The following is a 17319-nucleotide window of genomic DNA, read 5'->3' on the forward strand; positions in this document are numbered from 1 at the left end:
AGACTGTGCCTCCTGTGATAGGGTCTGGGGAGACTTGCTCCCAAGCTTCTCCTCTAACACTTCCTGAGTCCACCTGAGTCCACCTTAGAAATCAGGTTGTTTGAGGACAAAGAATTGGACTGAAACAAGGAATGTGAAGAAATAACTTTCAATTTAAAGTTCCTATGATTAAAGGAAGGCCCCACACCATCCTCAAATTAAACTTGGTAACATGGGCTTCCAGCATCTACTGTGCAGTGGAATCACCTACTGATGGTGCCAAACTTCTCTGTTTTATTTTGGTGTGGAATTGAATCCACAGAAAGTGTCTGCTGGATAACATGTCATGGACTATGCACAGTTGCAGGTAGCTGACCCTCATTGATTTCCTCAGAATTCTTGCTCAAGTATACTTTCAGGGCATTTTCTGGTTGTCTCTGACTTACATTCTGCCTTGACACCATTGAATTTGCTCCTGAGAGACTTATCATGTATCTAGGTCTTTCTCAGAATCATATGCCACATACTTATCTGAAGAGCTCTCTCTTCTCTCAACAGATGATGTTTTCAGCCATTCTTTGAGCTGTCTCCCTCATCCTTGCTCTTGTTGTCCTCTAGCTGAAGCGTTTCTGAGCCCCTGTCTTAGAAGCTTCCTTGTTGTCCCAATCCAACATTTAGATTTTTGCTACTCTAACCCTTATACACAGAAATCTATTAAAGGATATACTTTTCCTTTGCCTTAGATATCTCTGAACAATTGCTCAGAAGCCTCGTCAGTGACAAAGGCTCATGGATCCCGCAGAGCAGGCCCCACCAGTGTTGGATGAGCCTCTTTCAAAGGTGATGCTTTAGTTTCTCCCTAAGTTCACTGCTGAGAGGAAACTCTACAGTAAGGATGGAGATTGAAACATGGGCCTGGGAGCACCAGCAGTAAGGAGAGTTGTAAGCTGAAGGACAAAATTCTTCCTGAGATCTTTGGACCACACAGGGTAAACCCCACAAACTTTCCTGTTGCTTCTGCAACATAGTCCATTCCAGAAAAGATGGAAGTCTGATTCATTCAGGAATCTATAGAAATACACTCCACAGGTACTAATCTGGGATATAGAACTTCATGGTAGGATTGGGCATGGGCATTGAAGGTGGGCATGGGGTTGGATCTGAGTGAGAGGTAGGGGCTGGGTTTGGGGACAGGTTTGAGGCAATAGTTATGGATGGACCTCAGGCAAGGATGCAGGTAGAGGGAAGGGAAGTACTGAATCCTTGGCCTATAGATGCATTTGATATTTTATTGAAAATACGCATTGAGGAATAGTTACCTGAGACATTGGGTGCAGAGTACAAGGACTTCCTATGCAGAGATGGAAGATCACCAAAAATCTAGATACGTTTTTGCTAAATGGTCCTCCCAAATCTTAGGCTATGAGTACAATGGATGGACAGGAAGTTCATTTGATTTTCCTTTGTTGCTCCAGAAAGGAAGGGGCACTATTGGGTCATGCTCATCAGCAATGGAATTTATCACTTTTCCTGAAGAATTTAGATTGTAGTCTGACTTAAATTGTTTTGGAAAAGAATCTTCTTTCTTTTCCTTTTCTTCCACATAAGGAACTCATCTCTCTTTTGCACTTGTCTTTCCAGGAGTGTTGGCACATCAGGGCTGAGAAATGACAAGTGTCCAAATTTGGCTACAGGGTCTCGCACAGAAGAGGTCTTTGTAAAATTGAGGGCAAGAGCTTCTGGGTTGAAATCACATTGTCCCAAGGTGGAAGGGAACACGTCTTTGGCAATAGCATGCTGACAAGTAAAGTTTGAAATTGACAGACTTGGATGTCAGTGCCTTGTGGTACATAAGTGGACAATGTCTCAGTGCTGTCCGGAGATGAGTTCTCCAGAGCAGGCTTGGATGAGATAAATGGATTTAGGTTGAGTCACAATTAAACTGTAGTGTGGTGGTGGTGAAACAGACAAGGTTGGTGGTACATGAAGATAAGTAACTAAGTGGGATTCACTGAATGGGCAAAATCTGAAAAGGGGTGGTATCTTAGGTAATGGAGGAATCAAGACAGATTGTATTTAGGGTCAGAGGAATTTCTGGTTGGACAACAGTGTCTGTACTCTGAGTATCGTGTGGTAGGAGAAAGGGTATAAAAAGAGTTTGGGGTGGGGAATTGTTAATTGGGAATTTGGATTCTACGGAAGGAAAAGGCTCTGGAGGCAAAGTTTGACCCAGTGCTGAGATTGATGTAAAATTACCCAAGGGAGTAATTGGGTTAGGGCAATGTTTTTCAACCTTTTTCATCTCATGGCACACATAAATTAATTACTAAAATTCTGCAGCACACTAAAAAATATATTTTTTGCAATCTGACAAAAAAAGGCATAATTTTGATCCATCCACAACAGATAGCTATTGTGTTGGCTATTATATATTTTTTTTATTTGGCAGTCTAAGGGAAAAGAGGCCAGTGCCCCTGACTAAATAGTCAGGTATTGCATATTTTAAAAATTCATGTGGCACACCAGTGTGCATCCGACGACATATCAGTGGGCTAAGGCATACCAGTTGAAAATCGCTGGGTTAGGGAAGAGAATCGAGCTTGGGGGTTACAAAAGTCTCAGGCAGAAGAAGTGGTATTATGTCTCCTGGAAGGAGTGCTGAAAATCCAGGTGACTAAGAGAACAATGGCTCAGTCAGAGGAGCTGTGGAAGCCAAAAGGGACACAGAAGGAGCAGCATCTTCCAGGGCCAATGACTATAGAAGTTGATCCATTTCAGTGGTTGCATTATTACACACCTCACAGGAGGGGTCTGGACATAACAGCTGATGAAAGTGGATGGTATCATGATGCTGGCCCAGGGAGCTGCAGGAGACAGGAGATACAAAGCTGCAGCCAGTACCAGAACAAGGAAAGGAGGACCTACTGGTGTGGTGGGATGGGGCCATCTGAAGCCTGCTGCCCCTTCACATTGCCCTGCATTCATGAATTCACAATGCACTCAACTGCACTCACCCCAAAGCTTCCACTCACATCTCCATTCCTTTGGCAACCCCCTCCCATGACTTTGTAAAGCTGCACTGAATCTCTGGAGGTGCATAGAACATGCTAAAGAGGGATCAGGGAAGGGGGAGAAAGATTTCTCACCTTTTAAGGAGATAAATCAGCATATTTTTACCCTCTTCTTCCCTCTGGTAGTATCTGCAACCTGGGAAACCAGGAGAGTAGGTTATATGAGATGAAGGTGTTGAATCACAGCAATTATAGAAGAGTCTCTTTATGGGAGACCATTGAGATATTAGACTCTGAAAGCCCCATGAGTCAGTAGATGATGTCAAATGTCAATGATAACAAGGTTCCCCTGTGTGTTGCTTCATTTATAACGTACTTTCACATACATTATCTTATTTGATGTTCAAAACCACTCTGTGGAACAGACAGATCAGTGGTTATAACAAGGAGGAAGCTAATCATCCTGAAGTCAAAGTATTTTCACAAGGTCAGGAGACAGAAATGCTGACTTTTGATACCTACTGGGCAACACTCACTGCCCAGGCTCATCACTGCTTCATACCCAGGGACAGCAGAGCAGGGAATCTGAGAGGTGTCTCAGGTTATGACTGTCTTCCCAAGAGCCTCTCCTCTGTGAGGTTTTTTTTTTTTTTTTTTTTTTAATATATTTTATTGATATTTCACAGAGAGGAAGGGAGAGGGATAGAGAGCTAGAAACATCGATGAGAGAGAAACATCGATCAGCTGCCTCCTGCACACCTCCCACTGAGGATGTGCCCGCAACCAAGGTACATGCCCTTGACCGGAATCGAACCCGGGACCTTTCAGTCCGCAGGCCGACGCTCTATCCACTGAGCCAAACCGGTTTTGGCTCCTCTGTGAGGTTTTTTTGTTTGTTTGTTTTTTTGAGAGGAACTGTGTCTAGCAATTGACATCATAGAAATCATGAACCTGGTTCCTCATGGAAAGGAGAAAGAGTTACACTGGGGGAGCTCAGATGGAATAGGCAGAGTCTTACCTTTCAGTGTCCCACCTTTCTTTCTATTCTTGGCTCTGTGATGATGCTGGAAAAAAAAAAAAGAGAATAATTTCTGTCACTCTTCTCTCTAGGAAACTCAGATATTCATAATCCAAGAATCATATGATGCTATTTTAATTACTAGAATTTTGTTTTCCTTGTTTTTTATCAATTTTTACAGCTTTAAAATGTTTTCATTTTTTCTTCTTTGATAAACTCACAGAAGAATTTTGTCTATGAGGTGCACAATTCATGCTCTCAATGAGGGCATATAATCGGAGCCCTACAGTGGCATATATGTTCCTTCAGATAGAACCTGTAACCTGGGACAGAGCTCAGGGTCTAGCCTCCACACAGAGGCTCTCAGTGGCTCAGTATTACTCTTATGATTAGCTCAACACAAAGGTTTTGTCTAGTGATGCCTCACATAGGAATTTAACTCGTGATGAAATGCTGGTTAACTCTGATGTCCAGCAGAGATCCCAAAGTCTCTAAATACTCTGTCTAGAACTAGGGAGTTACTGGGCTTAGATTTTAGCCAGAAACCTCCTGTGAACTTCAGATGGTCACCTTAGTCCTCCCTGAACCCCTAGCCCTGCCGGACCTCTTCCCCTAGAAGAGTGATAATCTATTCTCTCCTCAGATGGTTGATATTAGATATCTCTCTGATCCAACTAAACTCATTTATAAATGTGGGAGTAGAAATGGAAAAAATACTAAAGAATCTCTCTAGTGGCTCACTAGGGTTTCCAGAATATTGGGGATGATGAAACCCCCACAAGGAAGCATAGTAAGTAACAGAAGGAATAACCATAGCCTACACATGCTAGTGAGGTTGTGGTCAATATTTAACTATGTTGAGTACATGTTAGACACAGTTCAGTAAGGCCATTCAGAAATGGAAAACATCCCATTTTATGGACTCCATTTTCAGAATTGCATAGCTGCCTGAGGAATTTGAGCTCTGAGAGTGCAGACATTTGATTTTATTGCTAGGCTTGCATCACAAAGCATTAAGGAGTCCCAGTCTGTTTTTATTCATTATTCATTTATTATTATTATTATTATTATTATTATTATTATTACTGGTCTAGAAGCAAGTTTGACATGCTGCGAGTTTGACATGCTTGGTCTAGAGAAGGAAGGGAGAGAAATGGAAAGAAACATGGATGAGAGCAAGGATCATCAATCAGCTGCCTCTGTCACACACCCCAGCCATGGATCAACCCACAAACTGGGTATATGCCCTGACCTGAAATTGATCCAGGCAACTTTTGGTGGATGGATGACCCTCCAACCAACAGAGCCACACTGGCCTGTGCTAAAAGAGTTTTTGAGGGTGTTAAAGGGCACACCTTCAAGAGGATGTGTACACAGCTCCTCCCAAATCCACCATCCCAGAAGATCCGCCACCCATTTTATGCCTCCAGGTCCCTCTGTCTTACTCTACTACCCTATTTTTCCAATCTACCTTTTATGATAGTTTCTGTTTACCTTAATAAATGTTCTGTGTATATGATTTGTAACCCAGATATTACCTGGGTCCCCTTTATGTTTGGAGATGTTGACTTTGGTCTCACTATGTCCATTACTAGAGTAATGTGCTGCTATTTAAGGAGGCATGTTAGAGATAAGTCATTAGCTTAGGATTCTCATAGGGTCTCAGTTTTCTAGGGAGGGTCCTCAGTGCTCTCTCACTCCCATCCTGGTTCACTGTCTCTGGGATGAGCCACAGGGTGCAGACATTTCAGGATAACGAAAAGGCTGAAGAACACATTCTGGGGCAAAATCCTTTAAAACTACATTTAAAACAACTATAAGATGTCCACCATTCACACAACAAACTTTTATTGAATTCTACTATGTAGTATTTCTAGTAGAAATATTAACATTGTAAGACCTTGCCTCTGTCCTCAGTCAGGGCTTAGTGCAATATGTTAACCTGCCTACAATTCTAATGAAGTCATATAAACTAGGAGAGAAATAGAAATAAAAGCACAAAACATAGATGAAGAAGTAATTAAGTGTTGTGCAAGGAGGGAGATGAGAGAGACATCAGGGAAACCCGCAGAGTTGGTGCCAAAGCAGGTGGGCACTATGAGGTGTTCCACTTCCTCATCCTCCTTGTCTTCATCATTGTCCTCCTCTTCTTCCTTCATTAGACTCTTTCTTAGAGCAATTTTTGGTTCACAGTAAACATAGCAGAAAGTGTGAAGTTGTTCACATGTTAGTAAGTATGGGATAATTGTTTTTGGAATGAATTTAATGATTTCCAGCTGGTTCTGGGGCACCAGTAGAATCGACTATAAGATTAGTGATCAACCAATAATGATCAATGACTTATAGGAAGACATTTCTGGAAAAACATAGAGTTTAAATTTTTCAGACAGGAGAGATCAAAGTGGACTGGGAAGGCCTCACTTGTTGCTGTTTTTCCTTGACACTCAGGATTTAAAGGCTTACTGGGAAAACTACCTCAAGTGCTGTCATTACATTTTTGTGTTTCAGTCTGAACAAGTGGGGTTTACTCCCCTGCAGACCTCTATAGTACGGGTAGGTATGTGCTCAGGTTTGGCCAAAGAGAGCATTCAATGGATGTCCATGATGAGCCCCCAGACATTTGTAATCCTGGTGCATAGTCTAGAACTCATCGCTGGTTCATGAGCTGCAGGTGTTCTGGGGGAGATTTATTATAACTCCCTTAAAACCATGAATATCAAAGGTGACATCTCTATCCTACAGGTGAAATGTCCACACTAAAGGCAAGGTCTTGCACATTTTCATTAAGCATGAAGGAAAGGAGGCACCAAGATCACCTTCCCCAAGGAGAGGGATGCCATGCCTGATCACATCCCTGCAAATATTACTATTAGTGCTTAAGGACTAGCCCAGTGGTCGGCAAACTGCAGCTCGTAAGCCACATGCGGCTCTTTGACCCCTTGAGTGTGGCTCTTCCACAAAATACCATGGCCTGGGCGAGTCTATTTTGAAGAAGTGGCGTAAGAAGAAGTTTAAGTTTAAAAAATTTGGCTCTCAAAAGAAATTTCAATCGTTGTACTGTTGATATTTGGCTCTGTTGACTAATGAGTTTGCTGACCACTGGACTAGCCCATGCCTTTTTGGTGTGAGGTAGGCTGTGCAGTGCTCTGATCTGCCAAGGCAGGTCAAGCTTAGATTAGTGGGAGGAAGATTGAGAGGGAGATAGGGTCACACTGTGGGGATGATGGGAAATAACCTTTGTTCCACCAGCAAAGTCACTCTTTCCCCTCTTGCTTAGTCTAAGGTATCTTTCAGATTTTTTTTTCTGGAAGGTAGGTGGCTGCCTGGTTAACATTCATCCGAGTGGCAGTTGAGTGATGCTTTTGCTCAAAAAAAATAATTAATCATAAATCCCATAGCCCATAGAAATAACCAGAGATTGGAACCATTTCCCAAGGTGATTTTTTAATGTGGATACTTCAGAGACAAGGCTAAAGTATGCTTCCCCAAACATCAGCATGACCCATGAGACAGATCTTTAAAGCAGATCTGTGTTGTTCTTAGACCCTTCCCCAGTCAGCCCAAGATCTACTGTAGCCATAACTCCCCAAACACTTCCATTCAGGGTTCACCCACCTGTGGGATCCTCTGCTCACAAAATTTTACATAATGATTAAGCCACTGTGTCTTCTTCACTGATATTTTCTGAAAATGTATACCTGTCCTTGGTTTCAGATACAGAGGCCTGTCTTGTCTATTGTTCAAGAGGGTAAAAAGTATTCCCTGAGGGGGAAGGGGTGGGCTGCTCTGCATGTTCATTAAGGCTAAGCTAAAAGGCAGGAGACAGAGCTCATCTCGTCAGCCTCATCAGGGATGAAGTAAGCTTTGGAAGGGGGAACATGATAACTATTTTTCAACAAGAGCTCTAGGAAATAGTCACTTGAGCAGCTAAAGGAAGCAGTCAGGAGCAAAACTAAGTCCTTCTTCTTTTTCCTAAGTACAAGCCCTGAGATAGCCCAAACCCATGCTTCCAACACAGTACACAGAGAAGTTATTACTATTATTAGAGAAACAGTTATTAGAGCAAATCAATATTCTTTACAGGGCAGGAATTATTTTGTGGTGGGAAAGTCCTTCCCCTGCAAGAGATCCAGAATACTTTACTGTCTAAATCATAGAGATGGATCTCTGAACACCTTGGCTACAGCAGTGGTGAGAGCAGCTGGAGGCCTACCAGTGGGGCACAGATTGGGGTTACTTCTGACATAACAGTGGGTCCACAACTTTCTGGGGGTGTCTGTCCTTGTCTCTGAAGACAGCTTCTTGGCCTTAGGACTTGGTATTTGTCACTTTACGGGCGAGAACCCTGGAGTTGAAATGATGCCCTTTAACAGGCTCTGCCTGGACCCACATTGCTGCCTTCTGCTGAGCTTTCCCAAACTTCACTGCAAAGGGAAGGGGCTCTTGAGGGCAAATAATACCTATTGCATGCTGATGCCCCAGTTTCTCCTCTAGAAAATCCCCAATGTCTGCTCTACTTTTAACTGGGCCTCTGTTCTGCACAGATGATACTGGGCTTCTTTTTTCCTAGAAGTTTTCTTGCTATTTGCATTTTGTCTCAGGATGAAGCCATTGGGGGGTGAGTGGTTTGTTTATTTATTTACTTATTTGTTTATTTATTTATTTATTTATTTATTATTTCTGGATAGGCTTTCAGGAGGAAACTGTGCCTTCTGTGATGGGGTCTAGGGAGACTTGGTCCTAAGCCTCTCCTTTAATGGCAGGTCCAGAGTATGAAATCCCTTCCTCCCAGGTAGGGATCTTCCCAAGCCTGCATTCCCTCTAGCAGACTCTTCTGATTTGGACCCTGTAGGCTTTCTTTGCAGCTGCTGGGAGATTTTTATCTTTTTTAAAAAAATATTTATTGTTGAAAATATTACATATGTCCCCCTTTTTCCCTATTGACCTTTCCCAACCTGCCCCCCCCCACCCCCAGGCCTTCAGCACCCTATTGTCTGTTTCTATGGCTTATGCATATATACATATGAGTTCATTGGTTGATCTCTCCAATGCCCCTCATCTGCCTTCCCTCTGAGGTTTGACAGTGTGTTCAATGTTTCTATGTCTCTGTGTCTATTTTTGTCCATCAGTTTATGTTGTTCATTAGAGTCAACTAATGAGTGAGATCATGTGATACGTATCTTTCTCTGACTGGCTTATATCACTTAGCATAATGCTCTCTAGGTCCATCCATTGACACAACCTTGAGATATTCTTAAGGACACAAGGCTCCTGCCACTGCTTCATACTCTCTGTCCTCCAAATGGACATGCAGCACCTGGGGAGCTGCCCTGTCCACACTGGAGACACCCTGAGCATGAGTCAGGGAGGCTTTCTAAGTCAGGCTGTCTGAGACATGGGAACGTGAGTGCATTAGCTTTGGGCTTGGCTCTGCTTCCTCTTCTTCAACTTCTAATTTAACTCGGCAATTAGTAGCTTCTGAGGGTTGCTGAGTTAGGATCTTGGAGTTAGGATCTTGGGGAACTGATGTTTTTACTGGGAGGCTTTCAGTTGTCACAATAGTTACTCCTTTACTCTCACTCACATTTATCCTTTGGGAGATTCCCTGATCGCTGGTTGTCAAGAGATCACTCATTTTGGATTGAAGAACATCAAGCTTTTCATCCTTGGACATGGAGATAGGATGGGCATGGAGACAGGTTCTGATTTCTTCATCTCTTTGCTCTGACTGGAATTTACACTCTGATCTTTTGGCTCATGTCACGCCCAGGATTGCCTTATGGGCAGCTTTGGGGGGAGAATGTTAGCTCTTGGAGGGTGTCTCTGACTTGCTTTGCCAGTGATGCTGTTTGTGAAAGGCAGAAGTGTCTGTCCAACATCCTGAATTTTCTGAACTTCCTCTGCCAGCCCGTGGGGGATATCAGAGGCTGATGTTATCAGGGTCCCCTGTCCTTCCTTGCCCACAAATAAGGTGGGTTAAGATGATTCAGAGTTTTAGAGTTTCCTTAAAGGGGCGTATAGCCCCTGACTTGGAGACCACCTCAGAAATCAAGTTGGCTGAGGAGGAAGATTTGGAACCATACATGGAATGGGAGGAAGCAATTTTCAATTGAAAGATCTCTATGGATTCAAGGACTTTGGTGGGAAGGCCCCTCACCATTCTCAAACATGGTAATGTGGGCTTCCAGAATCTGCTGGGAACTGGACTCAAGTAAAGCTCCTGGCATGTGTTCAGGCAGGATTCCCTACCCACTGATGGTGCCAAACTTCTCTGTTTTATTTCGGTGTGAGATTTCACAGAAAATGTCTGCTGGATAGCATGCCATGGAGTATGCACAGTCGCAGGGAGGTGACCCTCATGGGTTTTCTCAGACTTCTTGCTCAAGTGTACTTTCAGAGCATTTTCTGATCGTCTCTGACTGGCTGAGGAGGTTCAGGGAATTCAGGATGCTGAACAGACACTCTTCCCTGACACCACTGACTTTTCCCTATTAGACTCATTATGTAGCTGTTAAGGTCTTTCTCACAATCCTATCCCACATCCTGAATTTGATTGAAATCCCATTATGCAAAGGTGGACGACATTGGGTCTTTGACACAAGCTTCCTGACAGGCTTGGATGGTCAGTGCCTTGAGGGACATAAGTGGACAATGCCCTAGTGCTGTCTGGAAATGACTTCTCCACAGCTGGCTTTGATGAGATGTGAATGGATTTAGGTTGAGTCACAGTTAAACTGGAGTGTGGTAGTGGTGAAACAGACAGGTTAGTAGCCTGTGTTAAGTCACTGATGCTGTGGGATTCAAAGTTAGGGGAAGGGGTTGATATCTTGGGTAATGGAGGGGTCAAGAAAGATGGCATTCAGAGTCAGAAGTATTTTCTCATTCTGAGTATTGTGTGGTGGGAGAAAGGGAAAGGCAAGAGTTGGAGGTGGGGAACTGTCCACTGGAAATGCGTAATACAAGGGAGCAAAAGTATCTGCAGGCAGAGAGTGAACCAGTGGTGCAGGTGAAGGAAAATCACCTAAGGGGGTCACTGGGTTAGGAGAGAGATTGGAGAATGGTGGTGTAAAAAGCTTAGGTAGAGGAGATAGACGGATTGCTGAGAAGACAGGAAAGTGAACTTTGGTTAAGTCATAGGACCTATGGAATTCAAAGGGGACACAGAGAGAATAGCATCCTCCAGGGCCAATGAGGACAGCAGACAACCCATTTCAGCGGATGCATCATTATAAATCTCACAGGAGGGGTCTGCACATAACAGCTGAGGAAAGCAGTTGGTATCATGATGCTGGCCCAGGGGATACAAAGCTGCAGCCAGGACCAGAATTAGGAAAAGAGGACCTACTGTCCTTATTTGGGGGTTGGGGCCACCTGAAGCCTGCTGCCCCTTCATATTGCCCCACATCCATGCCTTCACAATGCTCTCAACTGCACTCACCCCAGTGCCTTCACTCACATCTCCATTCCTTTGGTAACCCCTACCTATGACTAGGGAAGGTTGCACTGAATCCCTGGAGGTGCATAGAACTTGCTAAAAAGGGATCAGGGAAGGGGGAGAAAGACTAGTCACCTTTTATGGAGATAAATCAGCATCTTTTTACCCTCTTCTTCCCTCTGGTAGTATCTGCAACCTTGGAAACCAGGAGAGTAGGTTATATATGGTGAAGGTATAGAATCCATTATTATAGAGGAGTCCCTTTATGGGCGACCATTGGGATTTTAACATGACCTGTGAGACAGATCTTTAAGCAGATCTGTGCTGTTCCTAGACCTTTCCATAAGCAGCCTTAAGATATACTGCAGCCAGATCTCCCCCCACCCCAAAAACTTCCATTAAGGGTTCACCCATCTGGGGGATCCTTGATCTTCAGATACAGAAGTCCTGACTTCTCTACAGTTCAAGAGGATATTAAGTGTTCCCTGAGTGGGGAGGGGTGGGCTGCTCTGCATGTTCATTAAGGCTAAGCTAAAAGGCAGGAGACAGAGCCCATCTCCTCAGCCTTATCAGGGATGAAGTGAGCTTTGGCAGAGGGAACATGATATCTATTTTTTAGCAAGAGCTCCAGGAAATGATCTCTTGCGAAGCTAAAGGAGGCCTAGCTGGTTTGGCTCAGTGGATAGAGCATTGGCCTGGGGACTAAAGGGTTCCAAGTTCCATTCTGTTCAAGGTCACATGCTCAGGTTGCAGGCTTGATCCCCAGTAGAAAGCATTCAGGAGCCTGCCGATCAATGATTCTCTCTCATCATTGATGTTTCTCTCTCTCTCTCTCTCTCTATCTCTTTCTCTCTCTCTCTCTCTCTCTCCCTTCCTCTCTGAAATCAACAGAGATATACTTTTAAAAAAGAAGCTAAAGGAAACAATTAAGAGCTAAAATAACTCCTCATTCCTTTCTCTTAGCACAAGCCCTAAGATGCCCTAAACAATGCCCCCAAAACAGTACACAGAGAAGACATTACTATTATTAGAGAAAAATTTATTAGAGCAAATCAAAATTCTCCTCAGGGCAGGAATTATTTTGTGGTGGGAAAGTCATTCCCCTGTAAAACATCCAGAATCATAGAGATGGATCTCTGAACACCATGGTTACAGAAGTGGTCAGAGCAGCAGGAGGCCACTGGGCAGTTGCAGGCCTGCAAGTGGAGCTTGGATGGGGCACAGTCCCCCTCTGGGGCACAGATTGGGGTTGCTTCTAACATAATAGCTGGTCTTTTACTGCCACAACTTTCTGGGGGTGTCTGTCCTTATCTCTGAACACAGCTTCTTGGACTTAGGACTTTGTATTTGTCACATTACAGGAGAGAACCCTGGAGTTGAAAGGATGCCCCTGGACAGGCTCTGCCTGGACCCACACTGCTGCCTTCTGCTGCGCTTTCTCAAACTTCACTGCAGAGGGAAGTGGCTCTTGAGGGCAGGTGATATCTGCTGGATGCCAAGGCCCCAGTTTCTCCTCTAGAAAATCCCCAATGTCTGCTCTACTTTTAACTGGGCCTCTGCTCTGCACAGATGATACTGGGCTGCTTTTTTTTTCTCCTGGAAGTTTTCTTGCTGTTTGCATTTTATCTCAGGATGAAGCCATTGAAAACAAGTGGTTTATTTTATTTCTGAACAGGCTTTCAGGAGGAGACTGTGCCTTCTGTGATGGGTTCTGGGAAGACGTGGTCCCAAGCCTCTCCTTTAATGGCAGGTCCTGAGTAGGAAATCTCTTCCTTCCAGGTTGGGATGTTCCCAAGCCTGCATTCCCTCCACCAAGCTCTTCTGATGTGGAGCCTGTGGGCCTCACTTTCTTTGCAGCTGCTGGGCGATTTTTTCTTGACACAACCTTGAGACATTCTTAGGGACACAAGGCTCCTGCCACTGCTTCATACTGACTCTTCCGTCCTTCAAGTGGACATGAAGCACCTGGGGAGCTTACCCGTGCACAGTGGAGTTACCCTAAGCATGAGTCAGGGAGGCTTTCTAAGTCAAGCTGTCTGAGACATGGGACATATGAGTGTCTTAGCCTTGGGCCTGGCTCTGCTTCCTCTTCTTCAACTTCTAATTTAACTCGGCAATTAGTAGCTTCTGAGTGTTGCTGAGTTAGGATCTTGGAGTTAGGATCTTGGGGAACTGATGTTTTTGTTGAGAGGCTTTCGGTTGTCACAGTAGTTACTCCTTTATTCTCATTCACATTTATCCTTTGGGAGATCCCCAGCTTGCTGGTTGTCAAGGCATCACTCATTTTGGATTGAAGAACATCAAGCTCTTCATCCTTGGACATGGAGATAGGATGGGCATGGAGACAGGTTCTGATTTCTTCATCTCTTTGCCCTGACTGGAATTTACACTTTGGTCATTTGGTTCATGTCACGCCCAGGATTGCCTTATGGGCAGCTACAAGAATTTGGCTCTTGGAGGGTGTCTCTGACTTGCTTTGCCAATGATGCTGTTTGTGAAAGGCAGAAGTGCCTGTCCAGCATCCTGAACTTTTTGAACTTCCTCTGCCAGCCACAAGGTATTTTGGGTACTGATCTTATCAGGGTCCCCGTCCCTCCTTGCCCACAAATGAGGTGGAAGGGTGAGAATGATTCAGAGTTTTAGAGCTTCATTTTAGGGGCATGAAGCTCTCTGATTTGGAGACCACCTCAGAAATCAGGTTGGTGGAGTAGGAAAATTTGGAATTGAGCAAGGAATGGGATAAAGTATCTTTTAATTGAAACATCTCTGTGGATTCAAGGACTTTGGCAGGAAGACTTTCACACCATCCTCAAATTAAACATGGTAATGTGGGCTTCCAGAATCTTCTGTGCACCAGACGGAAGAAAGTAAAGCTCCTGATGGTGCCAAACTTATTTGTTTTATTTTGGAGTAATATTTTACAGAAATTATCTGCTGTATAATATGCCATGGACTATGCACAGTCACAGGGAGCTGCCCCTCATTGATTTCCTGAAACTTCTTACTCAAGTGTACTTTAGGGCATTTTCTGGTTGTCTCTGATTCACACTCTCCCCTCACAGTATTGAATTTGTTTCTAACAGATTCATTATATGGCTGTTTAGGTTTTCCTCAGAGTCATACCTCACATCCTGAAAGTGATTGAAATTCTGTTGTGCCAAGGTGGACAGCAAGCTTTTCTGACAGGAAAAGTCTAAAATCGACAGGCTTGGATGGTCAGTGCCTTGAGGGACATAAGTGTCCAATGCTCCAGTGCTATCTGGAGATGAGTTCTCCACAGCTGGCTTGGATGAGATGTGAATAGATTTAGTTTGAGTTACAGTTAAACTGTAGTGTGGTGCTGGTGAAACAGAAGGTTAGTGGTCCATGATTAGTCACTGATACTGTGGGATTGAAAGCCAGAGGAAGGGGTTGATATCTTGGTTAATGGAAAGGTCAAGAAAGATGACATTCAGAGTTGTAAGTATTTTCTCATTCTGAGTATCGTGTGGTGGGAGAAAGGGAAAGGCAAGAGGTGGAGGTGGGGAACTGTCCACTGGGAATGCATAATCCAAGGGAGCAAAAGTATCTTCAGGCAGAGAGTGAACTAGTGATGACTGTGAAGGAAAAATCACCTAAGGGAGTCAGTAGGTTAGGGAGAGATTAGAGGGGGGTGATAGGAAAGGCTCAGGCAGAGGAGATGGTATTAGTTATCCTGGATGGACTGGTGAGAAGGCAGGGGACAGAATGAAATTTGGTTCATTCACAGGAGCTGTGGAAGCCAAAGGGGACACAGAGAGAGTAGAATCTTCAAGGGCCAATGAGGACAGCAGCCAATCAATCTCAGCTGGTTGCATTGTTACACACATCACAGGAGGGGTCTGCACGTAACAGCTGAGGAAAGCGGATGGTGTCATGATGTTGGCGTAGGGGGCTTCAGGAGACAAGAGGTGCAAAATTGCAGCCAGGACCAACCAGAGCAAGGAAAGGAGGACCTACTGGCCTTATTTGTGGGGTGGGGCACATTAAGCCTGCCACCTTTTCATATTGCCCCACATCCATGAGGTCACAATGCACTCAATTGCGCTCATCTCAAAGCCTTCACTCACATACCTGTTCCTATGGCAACTCCATTCCATGACTATAGAAAGCAGCATTGAATCCTTGAAATTGCATAGAATATGCTAAAGAGGGGTAGAAAAGAAGGAAAACTACTGGTCACCTTTTAAGGTGAGAAACCAAAGTCTTTTTCTCCTCTTTTTCTCTCTGCAACCTGGGAAGCTAGAAGAGTGTGTTATTTGTGGTGAAGGTGCTGAATTCCAGCTATTATAGAGAAGTCCCTTTATGGGAAACCATTGGTATATTGGACTCTGAAAGCCCCATGAGTCACTAGATGATGTCAAATGTCAATGATCATATTAATAAAGTTCTCATGTGTGTTGCTTCATTTATAAAGTACTTTCACATACATTATCTTATTTGATGCTCAAAACCACTCTGTGAAGAAAACAGGTCAGTGGTTACAACAAAGAGGAATCTAATCACTCTGAAGTCAAAGTACTTTCACAAGGTCAGGAGACAGAAGTTCTACTCTTTACTCCTACTGGGCAACACCCATTGCCCAGGCCCAGGGACAGCAGAGCAGGGAATCTGAGAAGTGTCTCAGGTTGTGACTTTCTTTCCATGAGCCTCTCCTGTGAGAGTTCTTTTTTATTGAGGAACTGTGGCTAGCAATTGACATAGAACTCATGAACCCGGTTCTTCACGGGAAGGAGCAAGAAAGGGTCACCCTTGGGGAGCTCAGATGGAATAGGCAGAGTCTTACCTTTCAGTGTCCCACCTTTCCTTCTCTTCTTGGCTCTGTCATGATGCTGAAAAAAAGAAAATCATTTCTGTCACTCCTCTCTCTAGGAAACACAGACATTCATGATCCAAGAATCATATGATGCTATTTAATTACTAAAACTTTGTTCCTTCTTTTTATTATTTTTACAATGTTTTTAAGTATTTATATTTTTTCTTCTTGGGAAAAAAAAACACTAAAAGAGGGACTTTTGTCTATGAGGTGCACACTTCATGCTCTCAATGAGGGCATATAATTGGAGCACTACAGTGGCATATCTGTTCCCTCAGATAGAAACAACCTGTAACCTGGGACAAAGCTCAGGGCTAGCCTCCACAGAGAAGCTCTCAGTGGCTCAGCACTACTCTCCTGATTAACCCAACATAAACGTTTTGTCTGGTGATGCCTGACATGGAAATTTGACTCATGATGAAATGCTGGTTGACTCTGATGTCCAGCAGAGATCCCAAAGTCTCTAGATACTCTATCCAGAACTAGAGAGTCAGTCTACATGGATTTTAGCCAGAAACCTACTGTGAGGGCCTAGAAATGAAAACAATAGCAAATAATCTCTGTAGGGGTTCATAAGTGTTTTCAGAAACCTAGGAATGATGAAACCCCCCGCAAGGTAGCATAGTAACAGAAGGGATAACCACAGCCTACACATGCAAGTTAGGTTGGGGTCAAAATTTAACAATGTTGAATGGAAGTCAGACACAGTTTAGTAAGGCCATTCAGAAATCGGAAACATCCCATTTTATGGACTGTATTTTCAGAATCACATAGCTGCCTGAGGAAACTGAGCTCTGAGAATGTAGACTTTTGCCTTTATTGCCAGTCCTGCATCATAGAATATTGAATAGTCCCAAAGTGTTTTGAGGTTGTGGAGGGCATACTTTCAAGAGGACATGTCAACAGTCCCTCCCTCCACACATCATCTCAGAAAATCTCTTCACTTATCTTAGGCCTTTAGGTCACTTTGCCTTACTCTGCTATCCTATTTCCCAATGGCCTTTTATTAGAGCATCTATTTACCTTCATGTTTGGAGACCTT

At 43.8% G+C, this 17319-nt stretch overlaps 2 pseudogenes across 2 annotated transcripts; both read right to left on the reverse strand.

Moving 5' to 3' along the window:
- Positions 1-546: 546 nt before the first annotated feature.
- LOC308248334 (spermatogenesis-associated protein 31D3-like) lies at positions 547-6167 on the reverse strand (annotated as a pseudogene). Its single transcript has 5 exons — positions 6078-6167; positions 2664-2734; positions 2543-2555; positions 1536-1776; positions 547-1330 (listed from the first exon to the last, which is right to left on the reverse strand). The product of its transcript is annotated as a spermatogenesis-associated protein 31D3-like (transcript).
- Positions 6168-12563: 6396 nt separating this feature from the next.
- LOC308248335 (spermatogenesis-associated protein 31D1-like) lies at positions 12564-17306 on the reverse strand (annotated as a pseudogene). Its single transcript has 5 exons — positions 17301-17306; positions 14893-15039; positions 14567-14727; positions 13020-13317; positions 12564-12756 (listed from the first exon to the last, which is right to left on the reverse strand). The product of its transcript is annotated as a spermatogenesis-associated protein 31D1-like (transcript).
- Positions 17307-17319: the final 13 nt, after the last annotated feature.

This window comes from Plecotus auritus (assembly GCF_963455305.1).
Source record: "Plecotus auritus genome assembly, chromosome: 5".
Lineage (NCBI taxonomy): Eukaryota > Metazoa > Chordata > Mammalia > Chiroptera > Vespertilionidae > Plecotus > Plecotus auritus.